This window comes from Hemitrygon akajei, chromosome 32 (assembly GCF_048418815.1).
Source record: "Hemitrygon akajei chromosome 32, sHemAka1.3, whole genome shotgun sequence".
NCBI classification, from domain to species: Eukaryota; Metazoa; Chordata; class Chondrichthyes; order Myliobatiformes; family Dasyatidae; genus Hemitrygon; species Hemitrygon akajei.
In genome coordinates this window covers 18,904,592-18,930,733 of record NC_133155.1, presented here as the reverse complement: position 1 = coordinate 18,930,733, position 26,142 = coordinate 18,904,592, and the positions used below count along the sequence as shown (strand labels likewise).

Below are 26,142 nucleotides of genomic sequence, written 5' to 3'. Positions count from 1 at the left end.
AACAAGATCTAGGTGTCCTTGTTCATCAGTCACTGAAAGTAAGCATGCAGGTACAGCAGGCAGTGAAGAAAGCTAATGGCATGTTAGCCTTCATAACAAGGGGAGTTGGGTATAGGAGCAAAAAGGTCCTTCTGCAGTTGGACAGGGCCTTGGTGAGACCACACCTGGAGTATTGTGTTCAGTTTTGGTCTCCAAATTTGAGGAAGGACATTCTTGCTATTAAGGGAGTGTAGCGTAGATTTACGAGGTTGATTCCCGGGATGGCGGGACTGTCATATGTTGAAAGATTGGAGTGACTGGGCTTGTATACACTGGAATTTAGATGAGAGGGGATCTGATTGAAACACGTAAGATTATTAAGGGATTGGACACGCTAGAGGCAGGAAACATGTTCCCGATGTTGGGGGAGTCCAGAACCAGAGGCCACAGTTTAAGAATAAGGGGTAGGCCATTTAGAACAGAGTTCAGGAAAAACTTTTTCACCCAGAGAGTTGTGGATCTATGGAATGCTCTGCCTCAGAAGGCAGTGGAGGCCAATCCTCTGGATGCTTTCAAGAAAGAGTTAGATTGAGCTCTTAAAGATAGCGGAGTCAAGGGATAGGGGGAGAAGGCAGGAACGGGGTACTGATAATGGATGATCAGCCATGATCCCATTGAATGGCGGTGCTGGCTAGAAGGGCCGAATGGCCTACTCCTGCACCTATTGTCTATTTGTCGATCAGCTTTGTCTCTGTGGTCTTCTGTGGAAGAACTAAGCGCCTGGGAGCAGAGCTTGTGTGTGACACTATTCTGTTTCTATGTGTGAACAATTTTTATGCAACGTATGAATGTTCTGTGACAGGTCATGTTTGACAAATTATTGTTAGGTAAGTAATGGGAGTGTATTGTGCAGATCAGCGTGTAGGGCTAGTGATATTGCTCTGGAGGTCTGAATTTGTTAAAGGTTTTCGCTGATGTTGATTGTGTGCAAGTTTAATAGTTTTCTGCATCATTGAACCTTCTCAATGGTGCTTGAGTGTGGTTCTGGAGGACGTGCAGGGCTTCTGTTGGAGGAAGACCTCCTCCTCTGCACCTCAACCACTTTGGCAGTCTGAGCCGTGTCTAAACACCGGAGTGCCTTTCCTGCCTGTGATGCATTGTGACTTCTGACTAGCTCTCAGAACGTGGGTGAGGTTTCCATTATCAAAGGCATGCAAAAAGCATCATCCATTTAAGAGGTGCCAATAAAGCTTACATCATTGTTGACTTCAAATGGTATTAGTCATTTACAAAATTGGACCTACGGATAAGAGTGGAACAAAACTCTGTGTGAATGCTATGATCATGATAATGAGATGGGAACATGAACTTTAGTTCTGCTTTTTATTGGGTAAATAGTCTATGCACATGATTTCCAGACCTTTCTAATTATCAATCCTCTGACAGCTTCATATTATGATAATTAGAAAATGGGACTAAAATCATATGCTAATCCAGGCCTCCAAGCAAGCATATTTTATTAGTAAATCACAAACACGAGAAAATCTGCAGATGCTGGAAATCCAAAGCAAAACACACAAAATGCTGCAGGAACTCAGCAGGTCAGACAGCATCTATGGAAATGAATAAACGGTTGATGTTTCGGGTGGAGACCATTCAGGCAATTATTTTATTGATACTGCTTTAGCACCTGTTTTTACCTCACAGTTAAGTGTGGTAACAGGCCTTCAGATTTCAGATCTGAAACAGGCCTTCAGATTTCTACCAGTAGACTTTGTACATTCTTCCTGTGCCCGTGTGGGGTTCCCCTGGTAGTTACTTCCCACATCCCAAAGATATGCTGGTGGAAGAATATAAATTCAAAGAATCAATATTTCTCATTCTTCTGTGACAATATCCAGACAGAAAGCAGAATCCATCAGCAACAACTTTGTCAATACAAACAAATCAGAAGTCATTTTATTCAACAGTTGCAGATCATGGAGCATCAATAGGTGCAATTCAACTAATACTTCTGAAAGCAGCTCATTTAGTAAAGAAATTGCTTCAGATCCAATATGCCAGGAAGGAAAATTGAGCAAGATGTTATTTAAGAATACTTGGGCCAATGATGATATCTTGCATAGATTTCATGGTTTATTCTAAGTTGCAATTTCAAAACTTTTTTTTAAAAGATTGTTATGGATATTGAAGTGGGCTTTTGCTGACAGGTCCCTGATGGATTCCTAGTTTGATGCTCTTTGAATATATGTTTTTCATAGATCTTCTGAAAGAGGCTAATTCCCCAAGTGAAATGAGTCTGGCAGTTTCAATTCAACTCCTGTCAGACCTAAGTCCGCACTCTGTTACAGCTCTTAAATGTGAAACCATTTGATTATAAAGTAGTCATTTACCTGAGTCTACAACAATCTGTACGGAACTCTTATCTAAATTCTATCTTGGCTATGGGGTTAATAATTTATTTTTGCAGGAAGTAAGCATTCATTTTTAATGGTGATGATTCTTATATACTAATTAAATATTAAAATGCTATGTAGATATTTTGGAAAACTATCATTGGACCATCATCCCATCCTATCTAATTATTTTTGTTGTCTTTACTTAATACTGATTTTTATTTGCACATTAATTTAGTAAACAATATCACTGTAATGTAGTTTAAAATGTTATCTAATATTGGAAGTGTGAGTTTAAAGACTGTGAGATACAGATTCACAAAAATAAAAATGACTCCTTGTTTAATTAGTTATTGAGACTTGATTTTGGAGTCTGGCAATGCAAGAAAAATATTTTGATGTTGTGCACCAGGAATTTCAATGAAGCCTCAAGGTAATATTTCTTCCCTCGTAACTGGAGCTGTCATTTCTCCTTGGAAGAAGGTGATCAACCACTATGAAAACATAAAAATATAGGCAACTTATATACGAGCGAAATTTCAGGAGCAAGGCAAAGATGACATGATGGTACAAATAAAAGCACCATTAGAACAAGAACACTTCAAATCCTCTGTGCAGCAATGAGTATAATTTTGCCATATAAATATAGCAGATTCCTGTCTAAGAGGAACATAAAGCATTGAAAGGAAGGGTATAGAAACATTTTATTATATTACACAATATTTTATCGTGCAATTGATTTAACACTGACTATAATGCTAATTTACTATTCTGTTTGCATGTTCTACTAAAAATATTATTAAGGGTGAGTGGTCCAATAATGGCACAATATAAAAATGTATTGCTAATTAAATTCAAAAATGGTTTGCTATTTTTGGTCAGTTTTTATAGGCCATCAAGCACACAGAAGAGCTCGTAGAGCCTGGAAGTGGTGTGTTTGTAATTGGAATCCAAAGTGGGCACAGTTAGAGTTATTGCTTCAGATCGAGCAATGCTCGGGAACATTGTGGAAGTGTAGTTCTCAAATACACAGCATCTTTCTCCTGAAAAAGAAAACCTTTCAATGGAAGTGCTGTGAATGGGATTAGTATTGTGGGTTATTGTAAACTGTGGTCTGTGTCCAGCCACAAGGTAACTCCCAACAAATACATAACTTATAAATTATGAATTTTGGGCCACTGAAATAAGAACAATTAAAAATCACTTCAGCCAAATTCAGATTTCTTCAGAATAAAATTGAGGCAGATCTTGAGGCTTTATTGGATTAGTATTTTCGCATTCTACTAAAATAATCAGTGCCATGGTAGTGCAGTGGTTAGTACGATGCTGTTACAGCTCAGGGTGTCAGAGTTTGGAGTTCAATTCCGGTGCCATTGCTAAGGACTTTGTACGTTCTCCCTTTGAATAGATGGGTTTCCTTCAGGTGTTCCTGTTTCACAGTCAAAAGACTAACTGGTTAATAGGTTAATTTGTTCATCTTAAATTGTCCTGTGATTAGGCTAGGGGTAAATAGGTGGGTTGCTAGGCATTGGGCCAGAAGGGCCTGTTCCATGCTATATCTCTAAATAAAGACAGAAATAAGTATTGCTGCTTTTCTGAAATATTTTTTGATCCTGTAAAACTTTCATGATGGTTGCCTAATTTCTTCTTTCAAATGAAGTCTCAAATTACCTGATCAAAAGCATCGGGGTCCAGAAATTTAATTTGGTGTTTTCTCTCTGAAGATGCTGCCTGATCTATGAAGTATTTTCAGAATTTTTGGTTTTCATATCATATGACCTAGATAACTGTTGATTTTTTAAAAAATACTCAATAATTTCCTGTATGTTTGCTGAACAAGTCATCCCCAGTTGTATTGTGTCAACTGAAAAAAATATGTTAACAGAGTTCACACTACTTATGCATTAATATTGTATATACAGGATTTTTCATTGAAAATAATTTATATGCAAATTATTTCTTGATGGCAATGTACTGGGATGGTATACACTGTACATTATGTTTTGTTGATTTCCTAAATTTACTAGAATCCTGAGTCTGATCTCAGGATGTGGTTGAATACAATCATTTTCTTATTTCTTTTACATCATATTTCCTGCAACACCCACAAAATGCTTGAGGAACTCAGCAGGTCGTGCAGTATCTATGAATAGATAGTGGACGTTTTGGGCTGAGACCCTTCTTCAGGACTGGGAAGGAAAGGGGAATGTGCTGGAACAAAAAGGTGGGGGTGAGGGGGAAGAGGCCAGCTGGAAGGTGATAGGTGAAGCCACATGTGCGGGGAAGGCAACAGGTGTGGGTGAGTACATGGTCAAAGAGTTGGAGAGCAGGAGAGATTTTGATTCTGTGACAAGACCCAAAGTTTTCTCCTCAGTTCCATTTACCCCACTTACTTCCTTGTTCTCATTCTTTTTCTCATGCTGTCTGCCTGCACCATGGCAATTTGCACTAGCCAATTAATCTACTGGTGTGTCTTTGCAATGTGGGAGAAAACTGGAGCACCTAGAGGAAACCCGTGCTGTCACCAGGGAAATGTAGACTCCACATAGAGAACGTCCAAGGTTAGGACCAAGCCTAGGTCATCGAAGCTCTGACAGCAGAAATACCTGCTCTGCCATTGTCCCATCTGCAGTTTTACTTTTCAAAGTTCACTGACCAACTTTGAGCCACCAACCTAATTCTCCTGGCCTGCTCCCCTTTCTAGATTGAAATGGTAACAAAAGATGAAGAATAATCCAAGAACATAAATAATCCAAGAATAACCGTACTATGGATGGGTGCTTAAAGATCAGCATGCAGGTTGGGCTGAAAGGTCTGTTTCCACATTGTATGGCTTTATGTCTTTGACTCAGCTGCTGGATTTTTTTTATGAAATGCAGTATTTTTCAGCTTGTACCCATAATATTGCCACTTGCTCATTCTCTGGTATGGTAAACGTCTAGATAAATTTATTTCTTATAAGTTTATCATCAGTATAATTAAATAGACCAAAAAGTCATTCCAGTTGTGACGGAGTAGAAGTTCTGCCAACAGTGCTGGATTCAAGTAAAATTATTGGAGATATTTGAAGGTTCAATAAATGAAAATGTCATGATTCACTGGCTTGGAACGGAAAAGGAATCATTTTGTTCAATGCGTTCCAATAAGCCAAGCGTCAGTTAACCATATATCAAGCTACAATCATGATAAGGAAATTTCACACAGTTTGTGTGAGTTGAAAAAGCCCCATTGAATGTTGATCAGTGCACTTGAGCAACTCCAATATAGTACAAGCGAGAATATTATAATGAAAGTATTGTAAGGCAATTAAAGCAAACAAAATCTGTAATACTCTTCTGGAATACCAATGTGAAATGGTGTAACCATTATCACAGAAGTGCAATATTGTTAATTTGTACTTTTCTTAGCCATGTAATCATTTGTTCTACACAAGCCTGTTGTTAGCTGGTTATTTAGTGCAATTGGCTGATATTTTTCAGCATTGAATTTGGTCTTTGTCACTGGGTCTTACCATTTCGAGTCAAATGGAGAGACCAGTTCTGATGGGATGAGACCAGATAACTTACTAGTGCGGTTGGAAGTACATTGTGCTTTTTTGTTAATCTACATAATGTGTTGTTAACAGCAAGGCCCTGGGACATGCCCAGCAGGCTCAGAATCAGAATCAGGTTTAATATGACTGGCATATGTCATGAAATTTGTTAACCTTGTGGTAGCAGTACAAAGCAATACAAGATAAATATAGCAAAAAAAAAACTGAATTACAGTATATGTATATTAAATAGTTAAATAAGTAGTGCAAAAACAGAAATTAAAAAGTAGTGAGGTAGTTCCCATGGGTTCAATGTCCATTTAGAAATCAGATAGCAGAGGGGAAGAAGCTGTTCCTGAATCATTGAGTGTGCGCCTTCAGGCTTCTATATCTCCTTCCTGATGGTAACAATGAGAAGAGGGCATGTCCTGGGTGGAGGGAGTCCTTAATAATGGACACTGCCTTACTGAGGCAGCACTCCTTGATGATGTCTTGGATACTGTGGAGGCTCGTACCCATGATGGAGTTGACTAATTTTGCATCTTTTTGTAAGTTACCTCGATCTTGCCCAGTTGCTTTCCCCATGACCTCCCCCATGCCAGAAGGTGATGCGGCCATAGATGCAACCAGCCAGAATGCTCTTCATGGCACATCTGTACCTCGAGAATACAAATAGGTAAAACAAATCAACTGAGCGGATAAGGAAAGTTGGAAATGACCACTTCTGATACAGATAGAAAGAGTGAGTTTCCCAAGATGTGACATGGGGGTTGTGAACATGTAACTGGACTGAAAGTGTAGGATTCACAGTGTTTATCCATGGGACTGCGTTTGGGAATCTGTTGCAACTCAGTCCTGCCAGAAATTGTTGTGAAATCCCTTCATGGTACCATCTTAGAGCTTTAGAGTCATATAGCAAGGAACATGCCCTTAGCCCTGTTGTGTACCATTCAGCTAGGTCTTCTAATATACAGAAACAAAGCACGCCAAATTCAGAGCGAACACTTTATTAATACATTTATTATTTTACTTGCAAGGGAAGATCTATCTCCACCCAAGTTATTGTCTGGAAATAGCTTAAATCTTTTAGCTCAAAACAAAACGCTTTTATACTTTTTACAGAAAACAGTAATTAATTCAATTTCTTAACATTCCTGCATTATCTACATCTTTATCTTGTTCTGATATTTGCTTCTTAGAAACTGTGTTCCACCTCTTTTGTCAAAGCAACAACCCCCTCCCCCTGTAAACCTCCATCCAAACCAGCAAACCAGCAAAACACTCAGGGATTTCATAGGTTCCATTTTGTCACATTACATTTTACGAAGGTTACAAATTCATAAGGACTTCAGGGTTACAGATATATTTCCATTGCCCACCAATTCCATGTTGCAGTGATCCTACACTAATGACATTTATTTTATTCTCACTCCATATGATTCAACTCCCCTGAGACTCTACCACTTGACTGCATACTAATGCCTATTTACAGTGGCTGATGAAAGAACCACCCAACATATTTTTGGGTTTTGGGAGGAATCAGCAGTAGCCAGAGGAAACTTATGGAGCCACATGCAGAGCATGCAGACTCAACACAGGTGACACCAATAGTCAGGATTGAACCCAGCTTGCTGGAGCTATGAAGCACCAGTTCTACCAGCTGTGACACCGTGCTGACCAAATGCACAATTATAGGCTAACATTTCCTTAACTAGTGAGCCCAAAGGATTTGAACAAATGCACTCAGAAGGTGAATCAGAGTGGTGAACTCTATGTAAATTAGGTACAGACAAAAAAAGCAAGTTGAGGGAAATAAAAATTCATTGATAAATAAATAACCAATCAAAAAAGGGAAAATCTTTCAATTTTTTTAATCATTTAAAGTTATCTTGAACAATTTAAGAGTTAAACCACGTTGATAATTGCTCAGTTTTTACGGGGGAAAGTATATTAGCTGATATAAACAAGATATATTTTTTTCTGTGGGACATTTTATGATCTTTTAATGGACATATCACAGCTTGCTTCAAACCAGGGATTTTAGCCTGGGTTGCACTTTCACAAGGCTGAAAGTGGTGTAGCACAAAATTACCCACAACACTGAAAGGGATATCTCTTTCTCAGCACAAGTTGCTGGTGGATTTATGTATTATGGATTGATGTGCAATATTGGGCGCAATTTTCATTGCTATTTCAGCACCAAGATTTTCACAGCTACTGAATGATTAATACTCTCATTTTTGGTTACTTGACTAAAACTTTGGCATTGGATTATGCCCTTAATGACACAAGATATGAGGAAATTGTCATCTTTCCAGAATAAGCAATTCACCGTCAATGACAACTCGAACAAACAGGAATTTCAGATGAAAATAAGCTTCCAATGTGGCCGAGCTGCACTGTAGGCTCTGCTAGTCCAGTCACAAAGAAGAGAAAATCTGCAGATGCTGGAAATCGAATCAAACCACACAAAATGCTGGAGGAACTCAGCAGGACAGGCAGTATCTATGGAAAAAAGTAAACAGTCAATGTTTCAGCCCAAGACCCCTCATCAGGACTGATGAAGGCTTTGCTAGTACCATCTTGATATAAGAGAATCATGCTAGAAACACTCACACACAGGAGGTGTTAAGGGTATGACTGACAGTTTCCCTTTTTGCTGGTGTACATTAATAAGGTTACTTTATGCCAACATCTGTATTAATATCAACAACCAGCAACTGGTTCTACAGGAATAGGAATTTAAGTGGACAAAACCTACCTTGATTATTTACACCCCTGGAACACATCTGGAGACTTAAACAGCACTTACTTCATAAATTGTCTGAATTCATTGATTAAAGAATGGGCAGGAAATGCATCAGGAGACCTCTGGAAAGAAAAAAAACTGTTTAATGTTGATCTAATCAAGAGTAGGCAATTTTACATTCATTTCTCAAGGTCTAGTTGCCTGCAGAGTAATTTGTCTTCTCATTTTTTGATCAGACTTCCATCTGATTAAGTACTATATTTAAGTACTATACTGGTGGTATAAAACTCCACCAAATGACACCAAGAGTAGGGTAACATACAAAGCTCACCACTATGGAGATTTTAAACCTCACTGGTCCAAAAATGATGTTTACTGACAGAACAGGTATTATTGAAGTATTTTCCCCTAAAACCATGCTGCTTACAAAGCCAACACTCAAAGATCTTAAAGAGGAGAAAATCTACAGTTGCTGGAAATGTGAACAACACACACAAAATGCTGGAGGAACTCAGCAGTCCAGGCAGCATCTGTGGAAAAAAGTACAGTCGACATTTTGGGCCAAAATCCTTCGGCAGGACTCCAGAAACAAGACCTTTCTGTATCCCTACTGAGATCTATGATCTCCTAGGACATGAAGTATATGGTACCTGATAATGTCTAACTCGGTTGTTTTACATTTGTTTGTTAGGATCACCCTCCTGGATTTAAGATAATTCCAGGAGATAATGCTGCATTAGGATGGTCACCTGTACTTCATATTCAAGGAGAGGAGACATCATGTACTTTTCCTTACGAGCGGAGCGTATAAGCTGAGAGTATGGACAAGGCATTTTCATAGAACATAGAACTGTACAGCACAGGAGCAGGTACTTTAGCCCATGATGTTAGAAGTTCGAAATAAAGTTATAATCAAAATACATATTGCATATGTCATCACATAGAAACCCTGAGATTCGTTTTCTTGTGGGCATATTCAATAAAACCAATAACCATAATAGAATCAATGAGAGATCACACCAACAGGGAGGACAACCAGTGTGCAAGACAAAAAACTGTGCAAATACAATAAGAAAAAAAAGATTAATTAATAAGCAATAGATATCAAGAATACTAACTGACCTCTACAACCTAAAAGAATAAAATGTGGCAGATGCATAGAAGCACCACCATCTGCAGTTTCCCTTTCATGTTGCCTACCATCCTGACTTGGAAATAGTGTATATCATTGCCCCTTCATTGTTGTAGTCCTTCCCAACAGTGCTATGGAAGTACTTTTACCAGGACTGTAACAGTTCATGAAGGCTGTTGAACATCAGCTTTCTCAGGGACATTGAAAGGTAGGAAATAAATCTGGCATTAAAAATCATGCCAAGATCATGAAAGTGTATTATTTTGAAAAAGAACACCCCATTGTCTAATAAAAAAGTCTTATTCATGAATAGTCCTGATATGACCCAACAGAATGTTTCCTGCGTGGAGTTTTATATTCGTATCATCCATAGGTATCTGGGTTTAAAACGTGGATCAATAAAAATAAAACAACATTTGGCTCACACCTGACACTTCAGAACTTCAAGGGACCAAAGGTGATTCAGCTGCTACTCAACCCCAGAGATGCGTGGCGGATTCTGACTTCCGATGGTCTGCACGGCGTTTCCACATCCTCCCCGTGGCTGCCAAGTTTCGTTGAGTCGCTCCAGCTTCCTCTCGCAGCCCCAAGATGCACCGGTTATTAGGTCAATCGGCTGTTGTAAACTTCCCCCGTTGCACATGGGCGGTAAAAGAACTGGGGTGGGGGAGGCGCTTGAGAGAAAATAGTTGTCAGGATAGTAGGATTGCTCTGAGAAAGAAGGATAACGATCCGCACCTGGCTACATGAGATCCATATGCCCCCATCCCCTGCCTGTTCACCTGCTGCCTAAATGCATCTTAAGCATTGCTATCATATCTGCGTCTACCATATCGCCTTCAGCAAACTCTAGGCACCTTTCACTCTCTATTTAAAAAACACAATTCCCTGTAGTATTTGACATTTCAATCCAGGAAACAGACTCTAACCATCTGTCCTGTCCGTGTCTCTCATAATTCTCCAAGCGTTTATCAGGTTGTACCTGAGCCACTAATATTCTAGAGGAAACAGTTATGTTTATCCACCATCTCGTTTTAGGCGATGCACTGAAATCTAGGCAATATCCTGGTGAGCAACTTCTCCACCCTCTGCAAGGCCTCCATGTCCTCCATGTAATGCAGCAGCCAAGAACTGCAGGCACTGCTCCGAATGTGGCTGCACTAAAGTTTAAAACAGCTGCAACAAAACTTGCGAACTTTTATACTCAGTGCCCCAACCCAGCAAATAGTACACCATCTTTGTCACTTTATCCAATTGTGTTAGCACTTTCAGGGAACTGTGGACCTGCGACCTGAGAACCCCCTGTACGTCAGTGCTCCTAAGGACCTGCCATTTACTGTATATTTTCCTTTAGCATTGGTCCACCCAAAATACATCACTTCATACTTGTCTGGATTAAGCTCCATTTTGAAATTTCTCCACCCAAATTTCCATCTGATCTGTATCCTGCTGCAATCTTTGACAACCGACCTTTCACATCTTCTGTAAACCTACTAATCAGACCAGATACCTTTTCATCCAAATTATTCCCTGTGTCTATCCAAGTGCAGATAAATCCTGCTCCTAAGAATCTTCTCTTTTTGACTACATTTGCTACATCTCTCATCAACAAAGGTTCCCCAACCTTGCCATTCATGTCTTTCTTCCTCACAGGAATATGCTGGTTCTGAATTCTAAACCGCCTGTCTTTAAAAGCCTCCCACATGCCAAGAGGCAAATTTACCCAAAAATAGCCACACCTGATCTGTCTCTAGTTCATATCTAATTCCTAATATTTAGCCCTCTCCCTATTTAATGCTCCACCCACAAGTTTCCAGTCTTATCTATAACTATCATAAAACTCATGGGAGTTATGATCACTGTTCCCAAAATGCTCCCACACGTAAACTCCAATCACTTGGCCAAGTTAATTGCCCAATGCAATGTCTAGTATGGCTTCTTCCCTGCTTGAACCACCTACCTGCTACAAGAAGCCTTCCTGGATGCACCCAACAAATTCTGTATAATGTAAACTGCTGTCACAATGGGCCTCCATGTCAATATTGGGAAAGTTATTGCATTTCCCCATGATTTGCCTGCATATTTACTCCTCTATCTCACGTTTATTATTGATAAGTCAATTGTATAACCCCATCATAAGGACGGACATTTTGTTATTCCTAAACTGTACCCATATGGCCTCACTATATGAATATTTCAGGAGCACAGCTGTGATATTCTCCCTGATTCATAATGCAACTCCCCCACCATTTTTACATCCCCATCTCTTTTGTGCGAAACAAAAACTGAAATGAACTGGAGAACTGTTGGTGCTGATTATGTGGACTCTGAAAACTCGTGCTCATTCATTGTTTATTTACTTGTGCGTGAGGAGAACTGCATGCCCCTTGTCACCACACCATTCAGAAGTCTGAACTGAAAAATTCCATTTTTATACAGAATTGACTAGCAGTTACAGATATTGACTGTTTGGTAAACTGTGTATGTTCAAATTTGTTACTTACAAAATCAATTGCCGTTCACAATTTAGATGTTAAATGTCAATAGAAAAATACAAGCTAGCAATTGATGATACTTTGAAGTTAGTAAAATAATTATCCCTTAGTTGGTGTGTGTTTCTTGAATCCTTCTGTTGCATCCTTATCTCAGAAAGCCAAATGGCTCCAGCCCCCTGCTGTACAAAAGGGAAACTGCATTCATCAAAGACTTTTCTTGCTTGTGCTGACAGTGTCTTATCTGTATTCTGTGCTTGTCTGGACATTGTCTTAACTCTTGCAATGCCACAACGTCCAGAGAAGCTCTTCTCCTTCTCCCATTGCAATATCTGAACATCTGTGCGCCCTTCACCCTCAGATCCTGACCCGTCCTGAAACAGGCCGCTCTGTTATCTTATTAGTCATTGCTTTCTACACCTTCAGTGGATTAGAGTGTTAGTGCTACACAGAGCTCTTCAGAATATTAACCCTAATCAGTACTTGTGTGATAAAGCTGCTGGTGCTTATGTTGGCATCCCCAGGTGGGTTCAGATGATGGTAATAACCAATTAGCGCCCCAACTAGGTAGAACAAGGCTTAAAATCCCTGGCACTGCAACACTTCATATCTGTTGTCACCTCCTTTTCAACAAAGTGACTCCAGAAGCAAGGTGAAAAAGGAATGAACTTCGAATCGGCCCACCCTCACATTAGTGGGAGGGGGCTTGAGTTGCATGTACATTTTTTCCCTCTCTCAGTTTTAGGTTCCAATGAAGTCTGAGACAGATACATAATCGTATTTTCATTGGCTAGTTTAATTTAAAATTAGGACTCTTCAGGATCATCAAGGAGTAACTTTCTCCATAACATGGCACACAATAGCCTAGGATAATCCTTTCCCACTCATCTAGCCCACTTATCACCTTCTATCTATCTTCCTCCCCCCCCCCCCCAACCCCATAACCCACCTTTATATTCTGCTGTCTTCCCCCTTCCTTCCCAGTCCTGAAGAAGGGTCTCGGCCCGAAGTGTCGACTGTACTCTTTTCCATAGATGCTGCCTGACCTGCTGAGTTCCTCCAGCATTTTGTGTGTGTTGCTTTGGATTTCCAGCCTCCGCAGAATCTCTTGTGTTGTAAGTTAATCATAATCCCATCTCCTTTAGCTCTTGGATGAGTAATGATTAAAAAGCAGCGTTTTTCTTCTCCCACGTGCTGCAAATTCCTTTTGGAGTTGTTCTGTCGAAAATTTCATTAATACTGGCCTGTTCAGTATCCTGTCCCATTTGCCTCACTCTGCACAAATTGAGTGCTCTGTTTGTTGGTGTAAAAAACTGTAATCATGCAATCTCCTGAGGTATTATGTAGAGCATTTTCTTTATTTCAGATCAATGTACTAGAGCTGTATTGGATTCCACAACAGAACAACCTTACTTCTGCTGAATGCACATTTTTCCCTCTTCTATATGAAGGTGTAATCTACTAGTGTTATATAATTCAACGTTTTTCTGCCTTTCAAATTAAAACACTCAGCAGCAGTGTAAATTTAATGTACTCAAAGCACCTCATATTGAAATGTTTTATGCTAACTTTATCTATTGCATGAGTGTGACCTTTCTGTTTCCTGTCTCAGCTGTCTCGTGCAGCCCAAATGAACAGCATTGTTAATGATCAGAAGTTAATGAGAACTGTTGCTGTTGACTCCTATAAACTGAAAAATCTGCTGAGACCATTTAAATCTTACCTTATTAGGTGTCTGGGCAATGCCAGAGGAGAAAGTTTCATTACAGTCTGTGTAGCTGGGCTCCAACTTGCCCAGAAGCTCAGAAGCTGAAAAGGTCATTTCTCAAGTCCCACGGGCTGCTTCTTGATGTAACAAAATGAGCCAAGATCAAAACAGACACTCTCAACAGCAGTTTCAAACTCCTGGGAGCGCACAGTCTCTCATTGTCCTGGAACACATCCTCCACAGACAAGAAATTTCACCAATGTCTCTGTTTTATAAGGAGGCTGAAGCTGGACTCTGCACATCAATACTCACAATCTTCCACAGATGAGTATGACTGCGTGGTACAGAACCTGCACTGTGGCAGCAGGAGGGCTCTACAATGGATAGTTAAAATTGCCCAACGTATCACTGGCATCAGCCTACCAGCCAGTGAGGATATATATCACAGAAAGGTGCCGGGAAAAGGCCAGCAAAATCATGAAGAATCCCACTCACCCTGCTCATGAATATTTGTCCCACTCCCATCGGGGAAGAAGCTGGCCGGTGGCCTAGCGGCACCTGCGTCGGACTTCGAGGTGAGTGGTCCCGGGTTCAAGTCTGGCCTGCTCCACGCGTGCTCTCTGTCCTGTGCTGGGTTGAGTGTCGAGCTAGCAACTCGGCCTCGTCGAAAAACGGACAGAATGCTAAAGAAACAGCAAGGTTGCCGCCAAGTGCGCCACAGGGGACGGAGAGGAACAACAACATCAGGGAAGAGGCTATGCAGCGTCCATGCCTTGGTAAAAAAAAGCTCAAAAATAGTTACCTTCCTCAAGCCTTCAGGCTGATCAACATCTCCACCCACAAAGCCACCACAACACCAATACTTTATTATTTCCTGTCGGTCACCATTTGTATAGATATTCCTGTACCAAGCATCACTCTATGCACCTTCAATCTGTCTAAGTATACAAGCTAAACTTATGTGCTTATATTTATTGTATTTTTATCGTGTTCTTTATGTTTATTGTGTTTGTTAAATGCTGTCTCAGATCTGGAGTGGCAATCATTTCGTTCTCCTTTACACTTCTGTATCAAAGGATGACAATAAATCATCTTGAATCTTTTATTTGTGGAAAAACAAAGGTGGAAAAAGAAGAACGGTTTGGAGATGAATGGAGAGCTGGTGATTAATTCCCTGCATGGTGTATAAGATAGCAAAATATTCTCTGACTGCTGAAAACATAAAGGACATATATTGGTATAAGTAAGAATTAAGGCACTTGGGAGATGAAAGATAAGATGTCTGTCTGCCTGGTTAGCTAAACCTTAGAAATACCATTTTAATTCAATGAAACCAGGCAGTTGTGATGATAGTGGAGGAACTTGGGGAATCTGTTGCTGAAAATCATCTTTCTTTCTGCATCTACTTAATTATAAATGATTTTAATTATTCTTTGTTTAATGTCGTGTTAACTTAAAGTACTTGAAGTTGATTCTTCTTTTTAGTGTGGATCATAGATGTGCCAAATATCTCATTATCTGGATAAAATACTGCAAAAATTAATTATTTATGTGGCATATCAAGGAGAAATTTTAGCAGAGTATAAATAATAAATTTAAAAAGCTTGGGTGAGTAGTTTCTCTGGGACTTAAGTAAAGTTTGCCAAGGCTAGAAGTTTATTCATGACAAATATACAACAACATGCATTCGAAGGTGGGTTAGAATCTGATAATATAGCCATAATCTTGCACAGTACACCGGATCCTTTAAGACTGGCTAACATGACTGGTTTGTTGTTTATGTTTATGGTGGCTGGAGATATGATCAGATGCAAAATAAAGGCTAAGCAAGGACTATTCAAACCATCACAATCCTTTAGCATCCACCTGTGAACTGAATGAGCTTCATAAATTGTCCACTTTTCTCCACAGTTACTGCCTGATCCATTGAGTTCCTCCTGGACCTTGTGGGGTTGTGTCATTTCATGCCTGTCTGAGAGATTAACCTAAATGTTTCTTATCAACAATCCAGTTTAATATGTCAGAAAAAATCCTATTTAGAATGGTCTTCCCCTGTGCTCCAAGATTATTATCTTGCTACAGAATATACTACTTTACTTCATTGTGTTAGTATTGTGCCCCAGACCTACCTCCAGCTCATGCCAGGGAGTGCCAATCGCACTTTGACTCTTTGGCATCTTGACAACTCAGGTGTATCGGTGCAGGTATGCAAGTCACTCACCAGTGTCGTATTGTTGCCTCTGTGTTTCTGAGTGTCTATAATTAAAAGAAGATATTTTCTATATATCCCTCACTACCTTGCTACTTTTTAATTTCTATTTTTGCACTACTTATTTATAGAATTTGTTGCCACTGGCAGCTGTGGAGCCCAAGTCTTTACATATATTTAAGACAGTGATTGATAGATTCTTGATTAGCCAGGGCGTGAAGGGATACGGGGAGAACGCAGGAGATTGGGGCTGAAAGGACAAATGGATCATAATGAAATAGCAGAGCAGACTCGATGGGTCAAATGTCCTAACTTTGCTTTAATATCTTACGGTTTTGTAGTCCTATACTTAGTTATGTATATATTTGCTGTAATTCATATTTTTTCTATTATTATGTATTAAATTGTACTGCTTGTACAAAGTCACGTGCAGGTGGAAGTAAACCTAATTCTGTTTCTGATTCTGATCTCATTGACGGCTTTTAAATCTGTGACTTAGGCAACAGTAACAATGATGCTTTCCTTTGACCACTCACAGCATGTATTTTCTAATATCTAGTTTGATCTTCCAGAATGGCATTTCCAAAAGGATTATTATTTTTACAACTTTTACAAACTCACTCCGCCTTTCTGTTGATTGTTGATTGCTCCATGGTTGAGGATCTTGGATATGAACTGTGAAAGACTAAACACGTGTGTGTATTTGGCTGCTGAAGGTAAATGATTGTGTATGATTGTATTCTCGACTGTGTAATCAGCTCCAATCTTGGACCTGAAGATCAGTAGGTGAATATAACTGATGGATGGTATTCTCACATGTGTTTAGATTTCCTGGCTAAAGACGATTTTCCCTTTAAACCTTATTTCTGGAGTACTATTCCAATTCATAAAACTGAAGAGGAGTATATAAAACACAATGTACAAGTAACTCAGTTACTTGAACATAGTGTTTTATAGGATTTCATTTATGCTTTTATTTATTGTGTTCTTTACTTTGTATTTTTGTACTGCATCAGATCTAGAGTAACAATGATTTTGTTCTCCTTTACCATCGTGTACTAAAAAAATGACAATAAACAATAATAAATCTTGAACCTTGAGTATATCACGTTTCAGCTTTAGAAAGCATGCTAATTGAAAGACAAAGAATAATATAAATAATTCTGATATGTTAGCAGGCAATCAGTCTGATAATATGTGGGAGGAATTGTTACATGCTGATCTATAGACATGGTATGTTGCGTTTTGTGATTTTTTTTTACATAATCTGCGACCAAATTTACAATACTGTGCAGAAGTGTTAAGCACATATATATAGCTAGGGTGCCTAAGACTTTTGCACAGCACTGTAGTAATTTTATGCATTGTCCTGTATTACCACTGCAAAAAATTCATGACACACATGCGTGATGATAAACCTGACTCAGATAAGGGTCCCTGTTGTGGACTGAAGGTGGGAAAGGGGAAGGGGGAGGGGTGGGAAGAGAAAGAGATGTTCTATAATGATCATGAACCAATTGTTTGGAATCAAACGACCTTGCCCGGTGTCTCAGGTCTGGGTGTGTCTGCAGCCGCGCCACCCCCCTCCCAGGCACTCCTTCTCCGCCACTTGTCTCACACCCCTCCTGCGGCGCCTCACCCTCGCCATTCCCAACGTCCTTTGATCCCACCAGATTTATAAACTCAGTACAAACAAGCTGGAGGAACTCAGCAGGTCGGGCAGCATCCGTGGAAATGAGCAGTCAACATTTTGGGTCGAGACCCTTTGTCAGGACTCTTATAAACTTATATATCTTATAAAGATATCTTATACCTTCTATATATATATATGCACACACACACACACACACACACACACACACACACACACACACACACACACACACACACACACACACACACACACACACACACACTATATATAAGTCTTACATATCTTATAAACTCAGTCTCTGCTCCACATTGGCAAATACATTACTGTGCAAAAGTCTTAAGCACCCTAGCTATATATATATACGTCAAAGACTTTTGCACAGTACTGTATATATTAATGTTAACAAATATATTTATATAAATTATATATATAATTATAAAATCATATAATATATGCTCTTGAAGTAGGTTAAATGGTCAGCACATTTTGGGCAGAAGGGTTGGTTCTATGTTGAAGGGTTTCATTGTACATTAAAGTGGAATCACCATTTAATTTATTATATAAATGATAACCATTGGAGTTTTGGTCCAACCCTGTGACTATCTTGAAAAGAACATTCCAGTCAGTTGCTGTAATCCCATTTGCAGGCCTTGTTTGATAGGACAGAGATTTTGTTCTTTTACAACATTTTACCAGCAATATCGATACCCCAAGAGACCTAAAAATATACCTCTCCAGAATCACGCAGGAATGTTGAGCTCAAACATGGAGCTAAATGATGAAAGGTCATTGACCTGATGTCTTAGCTTCATTTGGCTGCCCTACAACAGCATTTTCACAATCTTCTCTTCTTATTTCAAATTTCCAGTGTTGCTTTTGCTTTTAAATTCCGAATTTGCTGCCGAGAGGAAGTTGGCCTGCAATGTTATACATTATAACAACATAAGAAATCAAATTTATTATTGTAGTATGTGGCCATACACATGCATTACCTTTAGATTAATTTTCTTGAAGGCGTTCGCAGGGAGAAATGAAATGCAATGGAATTTTATGAGAAACTATACATTAGCGAAGACTGACAAACAGCAAAAAGGAAGTCAAACTGTGCAAATAAAAAATAATACTGAGAGTATGAGTTGTAAAGAGTGCTTGGATGTGTGTTTGTAGGTCGTAGAATCAGTTCTAAGTAATGATGAGTGGAGTTAGCCACGCTAGTTAAGGAGCCTAATGGTTATAGGGTAATAACTGTTTCTGAACCTGGTTTTTATATCACTTGGGACATTGATACTGCCAGTAAAATGTTGTAAAAATCTCGATCCTATCAAAAAAAGCCTGGATTTCCAAATTGAACTAAAAAGATTGGGAGTACAAACAACTGACTGGAATGTTCTTTTCAAGATGGTTATAGATTTGGACCAACACCCCAATGGTTATCATGTTTCTATAGTTTAATGATTATGTAATAAATCTCTATCTCCTGCCTGATGGCATAAATGAGAAAAGAGCTTGTCGTAGATGGTGGGGGTCTTTGATGATGGATAACTTTTTCTTGTGGTAAATGTACTACATGGTGGGGAGGGCTTTGCCTGAGTAACGTGCTGTGAGGTTTCACTGCTAATGTAATGGCCTCTCCGTCATGATTGATTGCTAAGGTCATTATTTCTCTGTAGCAGCAACGTTTGGGTTATGACTGGACATAACGGCGGCTTTGGAATGTGCGCTATCCAGTGAGAGGCATGTAGTTCTTTCTTGTTGGTCAGGGAGCAGGGATTTCATGGTCTTTTGTCGGCGAGAGATGAAGAGAGAAGGCACGAATGGGAAGAGTTGGTATACCGCTGGACGGAGTGGACTCGGAGCGAGGGTCCGACAGTCAGTGACGCTCGGAGGAGGTCGATGGGGGCCGAATGGATGATTCCATGAGCTCCAATGTGCACTTTAGACTGTCTCATTAAAATGGGCCCTTTTTCTTTTTATTTTCTTTACCAACCCTATAGTCAGATTAAGGTTTATAAGGTTCAGTTGTTTAATTGCATACGGTATACTGTCTGATACTTTGCGGTTCGGATTTGTAACCGGGCAACACATCACATAGCATCCACACAAACGAGATTTCTCAGTTTGACTGGGCCAGAGGCTGCCTTACCCTAGACAAACGTATGCTGCCCAAACCTCAGGGTTACACCAGTGATAGACTTGGCTGTCTCCACCACTTCCTGCAGCCTTTTCCCATTTCTGTTTATTGGTGCCTCAGAATCAGGCTGTGATACAATCAGTTAGGATTCTCTCCTCCGTGCATCGGCAGACATTTTTCATCGTTTTTGGTGACATGCTGAATCTAGGCTGACTTCTAAGAAAGTAGAGCCTCCGTTGTCCTTTCTTCCTGATGACAAATGTTGGTCGCAGGGCAGATCCTCTGATATGGTAACGCCAAGGAATGTAAAGCTCTCTACTTCTGTTTCCCTGATGAGGACAGACTCATGAACATCTGGCTTCTTCCTCCTGTAATCGATAATGAGCGTGTTGGTTTTGCTGACATTAAGTCAGAGCTTGTCGCGGCACCACTCAACCAGATTTTCAATCTGGTTGAAACTGAAGCAAGAGTAACTAAACCACTGGACCATGATTAATTCTGGCCTGTCCGCCTTGCTGTCTGATCCCATATTGAATTATTTTCATGGTTTTCCAAAGCCTCAGTCTTGAGTATGTAGGTCAAAAATTACAAATAAATAAAATTGAACAGAGTTAAGATAAAATTATATAAATATACATACACAAAATTTAACTTATTTCACCATTTCTGCCAAAGGGTCTGTGACATGAAACATTAAATTTTATTTCTGTTTTAACAGATGCTACCTGACCTGCTGTGTGTTTCCTGAACTTTATATTTTTATTTGAGATTTCTAATATCTGCTCTGTTTTGGTTTTCATGCTCTTCCTGTTAGTTCTAAATAATTGATTTAGAAACTTAAGGTGTTTGAGCTGGCATAGAATAGCTGAAATAGTCTTCTTCTATGTTGAATGCAAGTAAGGATTCTTATCCCGAGACTACTGCGCAAATTATAGATTTTCCATTTAGAGGAAATAGCCTCTTGGCTTCGGCTGTTTTGGAGCGTGTTCATCACAATGAAGTCACCATTTGTATCTCTAAACTTCAGTGAGATGCACCATCTCTATACATAGCTGTCAGAATGGCACTCATAAAAACCTTGTAGTATCTCAGCAAGTCGTCCTTCATTTTATCCTCGGCATTGCAAGAGACCGTCGTCCCTGACTGATAGCCAAGAACCATGTATCAAAGCTAATGCATGCAGTGGTAACCCACACTAAGAAACAATCCTGATGCTCCAAACAAGATGCTTGAGGAATTAGAATCACTGCCAGTTTAATATCACTGGCATATGTTGTGAAATTTGGTGTTTTGCTGCAGCACTGCATTTCAGTTCATAATCGTAAAGCAAAACTATAAGTGCGCGTTGGTTCATTGTCTATTCAGAAATCTGATGGTGGAGAAGCTGTTTCTGAAACATTGAATGAGTGTCTTGAGGCTCCTGTATCTCCTACCTGATGGTAGCAATGAGAAGAGGGCATATCCTAGGTGATGGGGGTCGTCAATGATGGTTGCCACTTTTTTGAGCTGAACTCAGTGGACCAGGCAGTGTCTGTGAGGGTAAGTGGACTGTTTATAATTATGGCTGTGAATCTGGGGTGTTAGGGCCTGCGATTTTACTTTAAATATGACTTGGTGCCCAGTTAACATTTTATCTTTTCAACATGGGGACTATATTCAGGGTGGAACTACCACAAGCCTTGTAAAGAAGGAATTGGAAGTAGAAGAGTGGATTGTTGGTGATGTCACAAGCAAGAGGTACCCTGAAACCCTATTGATGCGCAGCAATATCACTTGGAAACCACAAAGACATATCCAATGAGTTGGAAGATTAGAGAGGAGTCATTGAGAAGGCTATCTCAAATCTCTCTGTGTAATCTTCAGATATCTGAAATTCATGTGGCATAGCCAGTTCTCTCAATTTACGTGCAGCTGGATTAGCCCTGGGGATCTCCTGTAATATCAGTACATTAGATGTTTGTCGACATATCTAAGAAGTTACAGATCTATTATTCAACAAGGTGAAAGCTGCATGTTATTTGGAGGCCGATAATATATATATACAGATCATGTTACACTGAGAAAGCTGAACTCTGATGAAAATTCATTGACTGTTCCACTGTCCACAGATGTTACCTCACATGCTCAGTATTTCAGCGATTTCTCTTCTAAATTTCCAGTATCTGCTATTTTTTTCTTTTGCTCTTCCACGGTTTATAGACCTCCAGACTTTATGAGACATTAGGGAATAGTTGATTGCATAAATGCACCAGTGTAGAAATTGCCTGATGTTTAAGTGCCAAAATAGATATTGGGTCAAATCTCAGCTTTTTAAATGGCAGTAAATCTTGGCACAAGAAGTGTTGTATAGGACTCGCCAACAGTTTCCAGTGAACTCCAGAAGCATAATCCAGACGCGTCGATATCTCCCAGCATTTTGCCCATGTGTCATCTCCTGCTCCTTGCTCCAGGTTAAAGCTGATGGAAATCCTTGATTTCCACGGGGATTACAAAGTACAAAGAAACAGGTAAGTTACTTATAGAAAAATGCATGCATGTTTTAATTATTTGTAAATGTTTTAATTGCACTTTTAGTTATTTTTTTAAAAAGGAATTAGTATTTTTATTACTTAATTCAGTTAATGTTTTTTAAATGTCTTTAGACATTTATAAACCATTAAAAGTCAATTACAGCTTTTATAGCTGACAAATCCCCACTCACAGCTTTGAAGATTTTCAAAGGTTATTAGCAGTGTTAGGGAGAAGCAAGCTTGCGTGGTAGACCGTCAGAAAACTGGTCTCTGAGAGCACGCCATCAAAGTGTGGGATCTAGAGAACGAATCAGATTAGCAAATTACATCCAGAGTGCTAAACACCATCACCTGTAAGCGTGAATTAATGACTCTGATTCGGGAGCTGGGATAGCAAATTCTGACCCTTCATGCTTTCAATTTGTAGCAAGCATACAGTAACCATAATCGTGGGCTGTGTACTGTAGTGAGAAGCATGTGTAGAATGTCTTGCCTTTGAGTCTTTAAAGCTAAAATTAACATAACCTGCTGAAACAAAGTATTCAAAGTTCAAAGTACATTTATTATCAAAGTATATACATTAATCAACCATGAGATTCATCTCCTTACAGGCAGCCACAAAACAAAGATATGCAAAAGAACTCATAGAAACAGAAGACCAACAAACGCCCAGCGTGCAGAGGAAAAAAAAAATCAGGCAAAGAATAAAAGTAAGCAAACAGCATTTAGAACAAAAGTTGAATCCCAGAGCAGCTGGAGCAGGCCACTGCCTCAGCCACTGTTCAGCACATAGCAGAGTGAACGTGGAGCCCGCAGACAGGAAGCCCTGACTGGTTGGAGCCAGCCACAGCCTCGGCTTCAGTGCGGCGCAGAGTGGAGTAAATATCACAGAGCAGCAAGCAGTACCGTCCTGACCCACGCATCGGGTCCCAACACCCTGCCTTTCTATTGATCTGGCCGGGCGTTTAAATTGTCCAACCATTGGGTCGTGCCTCACTGTAAGACATGGGCCCCGTTGCGTCGATAAGCTCTGGGCTAGACCCGTTTGCCACTTTTCGGCGAATGTTGGAAATCCAAATTAAAAGCTGGTTGTATTTAGGAGTGTGGAGAGAGTTAACATTGCAATCAATCCTCAGTTCTAAGATAGATGAGAGATGATGCTTAAGAACCCTGAAGAAAGAATGAAATGGAAATCCTGAAATAGGACAGATATGAGGGAAGGCTAATTAACAATGAATGATAGCAAGGTAAAGTGAGCAGTTAGGGAATGAAGAGGAAACAACAAAGGGATCAAAAGTGTGCTTGCACCCCAAGCTTCCTCTTCAATATCCTGCCAGTTGCATTTTCTTTCCAAGTATTTTCATTGATACCTTTATTCACAGTTCTTTGAAAAGGTTGCTATGGCCTCTGTAAATATCAGTTGCCTTGGACACTTGCTTATTCATTTTGCAACACAAAGCAAATTTTACCTACATGATATTATTGCATTATACTTCTAGATTACTGAAGTAAATAGCACATTAAAGGGAGTAATGGTTACTTATTGAAAATTCTCTAGCAGCAAACAAAAGTATTTTTGTAAGAACAATTTGGAATCAAAACCTTTAATGCAGGTTTATATTTTAATTATTGGAAATGTGACTTTTAATTAATGTACTGAATAAAAATCCTACAGTAAAAATATCCTTTATGATAAAGGTAGGTGATGAAACTTGTCCCATAAAATCTCCCATGGAAGGATAGGGAACTTGTAGGCTGTCGCTTTGATTGAATGCTTGAGTTCCTTTTAGGATGATCATTCACTTTGTGCAAATTGACTGGTATCCAATGCTTTTGTGACTAAATCAAAGATGACAGTGCAGAGGTGTTAAGATGAGAAACATGCCAGGTATTTAAAGAAGCTTTTGTGGTTCACATCACTTACCCATTTTAAAAGGGGAGAAAATAGTCTATTTAAGTTCTAAGACACCAGGCAAACTGCATTGGACAATTGAAATGTCAACTGATGCAGCTGTGTACATTCTGTTGAAGCACTGTTGGCTCTGCATCAATTGGGACCGTTATGTTTCATATTTAGCCATAATCACTAAGCAATCTTGTTCCCTTGCATGCAACTTACAGTCATTGTCAGGCACTGCCACCTGTCACCGAGGTGAACAAGGATTATTGCTTCCCATGATCGCTTCATTACCAGGTAATTTTGGGCAAGGAGGCAAGCTAGCTCTGAGAGCAAACTGGAGAGAAGCCTCTACCAATGGATCCTCAGCTTATAGGCCTCTAACTATGGTGTTTAATACTCTTGCTTCTCACCTAGATCTTCACTCCAGAATTCTGAGCACGTCAGGCAGGTTTACATCTCAGTCCAATGCTGGGGATGACTTGCTTGTATGAAGTACTGTATGAGCTCTCCGGTCGGACAGGTTTAGCTCACGGGTTCAGCTTTGAAACTTTTCTATGTCATAGTGACTAGACATGGTCACTGGGGAACGAACTCATACTTCCCATCATATTTATTCTCATTTGATAAATTATGGTCAAAACTCTGCTGTATTTGGATCATTTAATTTTACTAATACAGGTCCACAATCCCTTATCCGACATCCTTGGGGCCAATTGCATTTTGGAATTCAGAATTTTTCGGATTTCAGAATCCCTTCTTACTGGTTCCAATACCAAAAAACACGTATGCTGAAGTCCCTTATTTAACCTGTCACAGTGCAGGTGGACTTTAGGACCCGGCGGAGCTCCAGACCTACGCACATCCTCCCGTATAGTTTAAATCATCTCTACATTACCTATAATAACTAATACAATGCAAATGCTATGTAAATAGTTTTTATACTGTATTATTTAGGGAATAATGACAAGAAAAATATTTTATTTCTAACAAAAACATTCAATAAAACATAAAAATATACAGCTTCAAACAAAATTATGACTTATTGGAATAAATTACATATTGGAATAAATGTAGTATGTCACTGTCACTATAAAACTTCAGTAACTTGTCTTTCTGTTTCTTTAAATCATATACAGTGGTAGTTCCGACACCATATTCTTCAGTAAGACACCGCACAGACACACCACGATCAAGCTTCTGCAATAACTCCACTTTCTGCGTTATTGATAATGATAGATGCTTCCTTCTCTTTTTCTCATTGTTACCCATAGGGGTATCTGCAGCTCTTTTTGACATTTTCACGGTGAAATTAAACACAAAGTCAACAGTGAACACAAAATATCAGCGAACAGCAAATGCACGTGTAACCAGTACGAGCGCTGAGCCACAACTGACGTCTGGCGGCCTCTGCTAGTGCTGCCACATCACACCTGAGTGACATCAGCTGTTGGCGAAAAGAACTTGTGTTTTCAGAGCTTTTTGGATTTCAGAATTTTGAATAAGGGATTGTGGATCTGTACCACCATCAAATTCTGGAGACAGTGGCACCATGCCCTGTGTTTGACGAGTGACAATTTCTTCTCTCCCTTCACCGTATCCTATTTTCTACTCACTGCTGCCACCAGGTAGGAGGGACAGGAGCCTCAGAACTCACACTGCTAGGTTCAAGAACAGTTATACCCCTCAACCATCAGGCTCTTGAATAAAAGGGATAACTACACTTAATTTCACTTGCCCCATCATTGAAATA

The 26,142-nt window shown here is 39.6% G+C and overlaps 1 protein-coding gene and 1 long non-coding RNA gene across 7 annotated transcripts in view; one reads left to right on the top strand and one right to left on the bottom strand.

Moving 5' to 3' along the window:
- The window catches only part of LOC140719550 (disks large-associated protein 2-like), a 700,090-nt gene that overhangs the window by 282,327 nt on the left and 391,621 nt on the right, over positions 1-26,142 (top strand). The window lies entirely within an intron of this gene.
- LOC140719831 (uncharacterized) lies at positions 6,910-13,348 on the bottom strand. Of its 2 annotated transcripts, XR_012097016.1 has the most exons (4): positions 13,230-13,348; positions 10,216-10,462; positions 8,669-8,778; positions 6,910-8,412 (listed from the first exon to the last, which is right to left on the bottom strand). It is a non-coding gene; the product is annotated as an uncharacterized lncRNA (long non-coding RNA). The 2 variants fall into 2 exon arrangements; XR_012097015.1 differs by having other exon boundaries at positions 6,910-8,778.